The sequence below is a fragment of the Silene latifolia genome, chromosome 1 (genome assembly GCF_048544455.1).
Source record: "Silene latifolia isolate original U9 population chromosome 1, ASM4854445v1, whole genome shotgun sequence".
In the NCBI taxonomy this organism is placed as follows: domain Eukaryota; kingdom Viridiplantae; phylum Streptophyta; class Magnoliopsida; order Caryophyllales; family Caryophyllaceae; genus Silene; species Silene latifolia.
This window is the reverse complement of record NC_133526.1, coordinates 153,932,081-153,939,801: the sequence shown is the minus strand read 5'-3', so window position 1 is coordinate 153,939,801 and position 7,721 is coordinate 153,932,081. Positions and strand designations below refer to the sequence as shown.

Genomic DNA, 7,721 nt, shown 5'->3' with positions numbered 1-7,721 from the left:
GTCAAGTTGTATGCCTAGGAGGAACCACCAAGCTTTGCTCTTTGACTCCGACCCCGAAAGGCTTTTTAGAGCCTTAAGGAATAGGACCATTGCATGGGTTATAACCTCTTCTCAAGCAACCATAAACCAAGCAAATCAACCCATCCAACCTCTCATTGAAAACATAACTCAACAACAACCAAACAACACAATTGAGCCTTCAATAGAAAATCCATTTCACAACTTCCAACTTCCAAATAACCAACCTCAAACACCACCTTCTCATATACCAAATCCACCACCACCACCAATGGCTTTATGTGACCATAACCGTCCAAACCATAATGATGCTTGTAACCCCATAAATTTTGGCACCTTGGCTCCAAACAATTTTGAGATGCACCCGGCTCAAGTTGGCCTAATTGAAAAAGACTTGTTTGGAGGACACATTGAAGAAGATGCTCATGCTCACCTAAGGAGGTTCAAGAGGAAGGTCTCTATGATGAAAAAGAATGGGGTATCCGAGGATACACTAAGGATGATGTTATTCCCATTTTCTTTAACGGGCAAGGCGGATCGTTGGTTGAATGTGCACCCTCCGGACACATTTACTACATGGGATGATATAGCCAAAGCGTTCCTAGAGAAGTATTATCCATCATCCAAGACCGCCATGCTCCGAAATGAGATCCACACTTTCCAACAAGAGGATGGAGAATCCTTGGGTGAGGCATGGGACCGGTATCAAGACCTCATTGCTAGTTGCCCTCACCATGGGATTCCGGATTGGTATGTCACCCAAACCTTCTTCCAAACTTTATTGCCAAGAACAAAGGAAATGGTGAATGCCTCCGCGGGAGGGGGATTCGATCATTTGGGTGATGAAGAAGGAACTACTCTAATCAAGAAAATGGTGGACTCCGAGGCAAATTATGGCACAAGAGTGAATGTCTTAAGAAGAAGCAAGCATCCTCCCGAATTCTTAGTGAATGTGGAGACTAATGCTAAGCTTGATATGCTCACCAAAAAGCTTGAAGAGTTGAGTAAGAAGAAGCAAGTGAGCCAAGTGAATCAAACTACCACATTAGATAGAAAATTAGATTAGTTCATCATTCTCTCTCAATATTGTAGAACCCTAATATTTACTTTCTTATTTTCATTCAATAAAAAGTTGTAATCTTTCTTTAATTTTAGTTTAATTCTTCCTTTGTTTATGCAAGTTCTTCATTTCTCATTAGTATACAATTAGTATTTTGGGTTGTATTTGAAGATTTGAAGAAATTCATTCTTCCATTATTATCCAAGCTTGCTACTTTCCTCTTTGTTGGTACAATTCTCATCTTTTATTTACATTATTTTCATTTGTTTACATTTTTTATGTTGGTTAATTGTTATTCATTCAAAGTTCCCATCTTTATCATGTTTACAATGTTTACTTGTGTTTTGTTGCAATTTATTGTTGAATTCTCACCCATGAACATGTGTGAGTAGTCTCATCTAGGGTCTAGGGGGAATTTGGGTAATTAAGGGGATGAATTTGGGTTGTTAACCTTTTGAATTGGGTGATTATGTGGTTTCTACTCTTAATGCATTTGAAGTGTTTGTGGAAATGCCTCAATGAAAATTGGACATTTCATTAACATGTTTGGCTTACCTTGGTGCATTGTGCTATTAGATAGTTTTAGAAGTGCTTATCGATGAGTTTTAATGAAAGTTAGAACATCTCTTTGATGCATTCCATCCGTCTTGGTGCTCATGCTATTGGGTAGTCTTTATGCTTTATTTGTAGCTAGTTCATCTCGATCAAGTGACAACTTATTGAGGAGCTTAAGGTGACTAAGAAATTAGTCTTAAACCCTTGACCACTATTATTACCCTTTTCTTGTTAGACCTTGTTTCTCCCCCTAATTGCCTTTTGTGAACCCAAAGACCTTACCCTTCCCTTATTAGTTAAAAACAATTTCATTTAGTTTAAATTTTATACCTTGTTGCATCTTAGTTTATAATTAATCAATCTTATTTTTATTTTACTAAACTAAAGACTTAAACAAACCAAGTATCTAACCCCCGCCATCTTTGTGTTCGACACCCGAATAAATACTACTTTTATTTGGTTCTTTATAAATAGTTGTTGGTACCGGAAGTGACGGCAAAAACCCGGTCATCACCAATACGATAGGAAATTATGCAATACAATCTATATGAATATGCATGATTTCTAAACTAATATGCAAACAATATGACATATATAACAAGTGAATTTAATCTAATCTATCCTATATGATGCATGCTTTCGATTGGTCGGAGAGGTAATTTGAATTAACTCGCATCCCTTGTGAGTGAACTTCCCCAAACCAAACAAGACACTATTTCTAGTGTAAAAAGAGGGAAAGTTCATGCACAAGGTAAAAGACTGCAATGCATGAATTCTAATTGTCATTTTGGATTTTTCAAATGGGAACAAAATATGAGACACCTCAATGGAACCGGGGTGGAGTCCTTTGAATGGTGCTAGGACTCAAAACAAATGCTCAAGATAAAGATTAAAGACATGATATAAAGATAAAGCTAAAAGAGGTGTAGGAAACTCACAATGGAATAGGTTGAAGTCAAGTAATCAACCCTACACTTGTGGTATCCTCCAATAGGCCTTGTCAACCCTCAATTGTCGCTCATTGCGACATCTTCATCACCGGTCTCATCACTGTCATCATCATCATCGGAATTATCATCACCATCAACCTCCATTGGACCGAAGGATTCACCAACTTCGACGTCATTGGAACTTGAACCTTGATCTTCTTCTTGGCATGAACCAATACTTTCCCCGTCTTCATCAACAACAACCTCCTTTCCATTGGCCACCCGACTATCCTTTTCGGCATCTTGAGAAGTAGTAGGGAAGAACACTTCCTTATCCGCCCAACTAAGAAAAGGACGTGAAGGATCAAGAAGTCCTTGCCTAGCTAGATGTAGAAGTGGAGGATATTGGGCTCGATAAGCATTCACCCGGTCATCATAAGCTTCTCTATGAATTTTTTGCATTAATCGGGTCAAGTAATCATTGCCTACTACAACATTAGAGCCACTTGGTTTATAGTCTTGGTAGGCAAAAGGATAGGGTGGAGTCACAATGGTAGAGGAGGAGGGCTTTGCAATTGGATCCCTTTGTTGCTTGATTATCTCCTCGGCTTCTTTGGAGACGGGAATGAGGTAGTTTGGTCTATGGGCGGAGATACGGCAAATCTTGGTGGGCAAGAAAATGGACGTGGCTTCCTTAATGAGCCACTCATATTTGTTGTCAAGATTGTCATTCTTGACCCAATGAAACTTGTTGATCAAAGTACTCATATCAAGAAGGTAGCTTCCCTTAACCGGTTTGTAGGTGTTATCTTTGTTGAACTCCAGGTTAAAGTATTTAGCTAACCATGTTACCAAGCCCCCGTTTACAATAAAGGCCGCTCCCTCTTTCCCATTATCAATCTCTAGCCACCGGTCAATCAATAGTTGAAGAATGTTGTATTTTCGGGTGGACTTTCCATTGATATCCAAGAAGGACTCAAGGTAGATGAAATCGAGTTAGGTGAAGTGGTTGGTGCCTTTCCTAGCAATCAAAGTATTGGCCACACACTTGTGCCAAGTTCTTATGCCCGGATGGTGGACAAATAAAGCATGACAGTCCCAGAAGGACTCAAATTTTTTATCGGTTATAGCCTTCCAAAGGGGTGCGCCATCATATTTCAAAGCCTTTTTCTCATAATGATCATATCTCACAAGACCAAAAACTTTACCAAACTCACTCTTAGTCATTCTTCTACTCTTGTTCTCAAGCCGGAACTTGATATAAAGATTTGTCGTCGCTTCCTTTATCAAAAACAATTTATAAAGAACCAAATAAAAGTAGTAATTATTCGGGTGTCGAACACAAAGATGGCGGGGGTTAGATACTTGGTTTGTTTAAGTCTTTAGTTTAGTCAAACAAAAACAAAGTTGATTAATTATAAACTAAGATGCAACAAGGTATAAAATTTAAACTAAATGAAATTGCTTTTAATTAATAAGGGAAGGCTAAGGTCTTTGGGTTCACAAAGGGCAATTAGGGGGAGAAACAAGGTCTAACAAGAGAAGGGTAATAATAGTGGTCAAGGGTTTAAGACTAATTTCTTAGTCACCTTAAGCTCCTCAATAAGTTGTCACTTGATCGAGATGAACTAGCTACAAATAAAGCATAAAGACTACCCAATAGCATGAGCACCAAGACGGATCGAATGCATCAAAGAGATGTTCTAACTTTCATTAAAACTCATCGATAAGCACTTCTAAAACTATCTAATAGCACAATGCACCAAGGTAAGCCAAACATGTTAATGAAATGTCCAATTTTCATTGAGGCATTTCCACAAACACTTCAAATGCATTAAGAGTAGAAACCACATAATCACCCAATTCAAAAGGTTAACAACCCAAATTCATCCCCTTAATTACCCAAATTCCCCCTAGACCCTAGATAAGACTACTCACACATGTTCATGGGTGAGAATTCAACAATAAATTGCAACAAAACACAAGTAAACATTGTAAATATGATAAAGATTACTACTTTAGATGAATAATGATAAAACAACATAATAAATGTAAACTAATGAAAGTAATGTAAACAAAAGATGAGAATTGTACCAACAAAGAGGAAAGTAGCAAGCTTGGATAATAATGGAAGAATGAATTTCTTCAAATCTTCAAAATACAACCTAAAATACTAATTGTAAACTATTGAGAATGAAGAACTTGCATAAACAAAGGAAGATTAAAACTAATAATTAAAGAAAGATTACAACTTTTTATTGCACGAAAATGAGAAAGAAAATATTAGGGTTCTACAATTGTTGAGAAGAGGATGAACTAAGCTAGTCTAATTCTATTCTAATTTATGGTAGTGTGTAATGTAGTGTGGTGGAGTCTTTATACTAGTCTAATTAATCTAATAATATTAAAAATAATAATAATAATAATAAGGGTTATTTCATGAGAATAATCTATCCTATGTCTCCCCTTCTCATATTAATCTATACTCGTGTTTAACTGAGAATAATCTTATCTTTGACGTCATTTAACTTCTAATAGACCAACCCCATTTTTGACCTGATACTACAGGTTTCTAAACAAGTGACTATGTGGGTCCCACCTTTTCTTCTATTTTTCTGTTTATTCTTCATTTCCTCAGACCTCAATTATCATTCCTTTTTCTTCAATCACCACCACCACCACCACCCTATACAACCATTATCATCACATTCATCTCCCTCCTTCTCAGCAACCTGACTACTTCGCCGCCACCACCACCACCACCGCCCCATCCTCACTCCACTACCACCAATCTAACCCGAGTTTTATGTTTGGATGCACATTAAAAACCCCTTCAAATCAAATTAAAACAACAAATCTCAATAAAAACCCCTTCAAATCTCACTTTCTACCTCTTCAAATTTTGATATCTTTGATAAAAAAGAATATATAGTCACATGTGAGTATTTGATGCTCATTCCATCACTAGATTTTCTGGGTTTTTGCTCAAATTCCGTCATATATTTTCATGGTTTTCTGGGTTTTTGCTCAAAAAAGGATATATAGTCATATAGATTCCATGTTCCATCAGTAGAATATAGAGTATATCCTTAAACCCCTTGGATCTTTCCCACATATATCCGTCCTTATTAAATTAGTATAGTGTTTGATTGCTTTTTGTGTTTTGATTATTATTAAGAATAGTTTAGCGCAAGTTACATATCCGGGAAGAAGAAAAATTTGAGATTTCTGGGGTTTTGAGATTATTTTTAATTTGGGATCAGTTACAAATTGATTTGGGATTTCTGGGCAGATTTGGAAGAAGAAAGGAAGGAGAGAAAGAAAGGAGTAAGGCCGCTGGTGTTGTTGTCGGGTAGAAGGAGTGTATGGTTGGTGTTGTTGTCGGCGATGGGTGTTGTTGTGGGTGGTCGGTGTTGTAGTCAGTGGTGGAGGAGTTGTAGAGATTTTGGGATTAAAATCTGGGTTTGTTTTATGAATATAATCAAGGGAGGGAAAGGTTAATTAGGTTTATACACAAGGGAAACCGGTTGTATAGGTAACCCTTCTATTGGTCTACTATAAGTTAAATGACGTCAAAGATGAGATTATTCTCAGTTAAATACGAGGATAGATTAATATGAGAAGAGGGGACATAGGTTGGATTATTCCCATGAAATAACCCTAATAATAATACTAATCATCCTCATCTCCCAAAACACACACACACGACTCAAACTCTAAATATAACAAAATAAACGAAACAACGAAAAAGGGAAAGGGACAAAAGACAACAGCACGCAATAACGCAAAAAGGGGTCCCAGCCGGCTCGCCGGCCGCCGGCTGTGAACCGGCACAAAACCCGCTGGAAAATTGAGGCGAAATTTGATAGGATTTAGAGCCTGTGAGGGATCGGCAGACGGTTGACCGGCTGAGATCCATAGTAGTTGCGAGATGTGATTGCAAGCCGGTTGGCCGGCCACCGGTGGGCCGGCTCAGAGCCATTGGTGATGAATTGATGAATGCGAGGTGTTGATGACGATGGAACGATGATGGTGCGTGGTAGTTGCTGCTGCTGTTGTCGCTGTTGGTGTCGATGGGGGAGAGGAAACCACGGTGGTTGCGGGTATTTCGTGAGGCCGTGGTGGCCATTGATGGGGGCTGATTTCTGGGTTGAGGTCGAGTGAATGGTGATGGTAACATTGATGCGGGTTAGTGGCGTGAGAATTTGTGTATATTAAAGGTGAAGGGTGAATGTCGAGTGAATAAAGGGGATGATGGTTGAATGGTATGGTAGTGACAATGGTGAATGGGGGTTTCGTGATGATGATGAAGTGATGGAAGGGTGCAGGGGATTGTTGTGGTGCCGGAGTGCAGGTCAGCGAGATGAATGGAATTAATGGTGGCTGCTCGATGTTGCGTAGTGGTATTGATGAGAAAAAATGGTGGCAGTGTGGCACGAAATGGAGGTGAAGAAAGCTTTGGTGAGTTGTCGGGTTTGAAGAAGGAAATGAAAGATGGAAATGGAAGTGGTGTAGTAGTATACTGTGTTTGTTTGGGAATGTGTGGATTAAAAGTCAATAGTTGACTTGGCTACATTTGTTTAATGTATTAACCCGCTTTGATCCGCTTCCCTTCATTCGGATTTCCTTTATTCATGATCCAACACCTACAAGACCAATATAACGAGATGCATTAACAAATTCTATAATAATAATAATTATTTGTAATAGATATAATAAAACTATAAACTCCTAATTAATTAGTATAAATGAGCTTTTTAGACATTTAAGCACACAAAATCGAGTCGGAATAAGGTATAAATGCGGGGTAAAAGCTACCAAAATACTACTCATCAAATCTCCCCACACTTAAACCTTACTCGTCCTCGAGTAAGCTCATTTAATAAACTTAAGACCCGTAATATAAAAGACTAGCTAAAATAATAATATCCGATGAAAGACAATTAACGGGCCTTCTCCGTCCCTTCAACTCACAACGAGACACAATGAGGTATGCATTCCGATGCAAGGCAAGTTGGGGCTTGCGGAAAATTTTTGACACATCCAACATTTAAGCACGAATCAACATATAAGATGCATCATAAAAAGTCAAACCGCTTTCCTCATCAAGCGGCCGTTTTACTTTGAACAATTAAAGGTTTTGGTCAGGAGATACCGTC

At 38.3% G+C, this 7,721-nt stretch overlaps 1 non-coding gene across 1 annotated transcript; it reads right to left on the bottom strand.

Annotated features, from left to right (window-relative positions):
- Positions 1 to 652: 652 nt before the first annotated feature.
- On the bottom strand, positions 653 to 759 carry LOC141619188 (small nucleolar RNA R71). Its single transcript, XR_012531616.1, has one exon. It is a non-coding gene; the product is annotated as a small nucleolar RNA R71 (small nucleolar RNA).
- Positions 760 to 7,721: the final 6,962 nt, after the last annotated feature.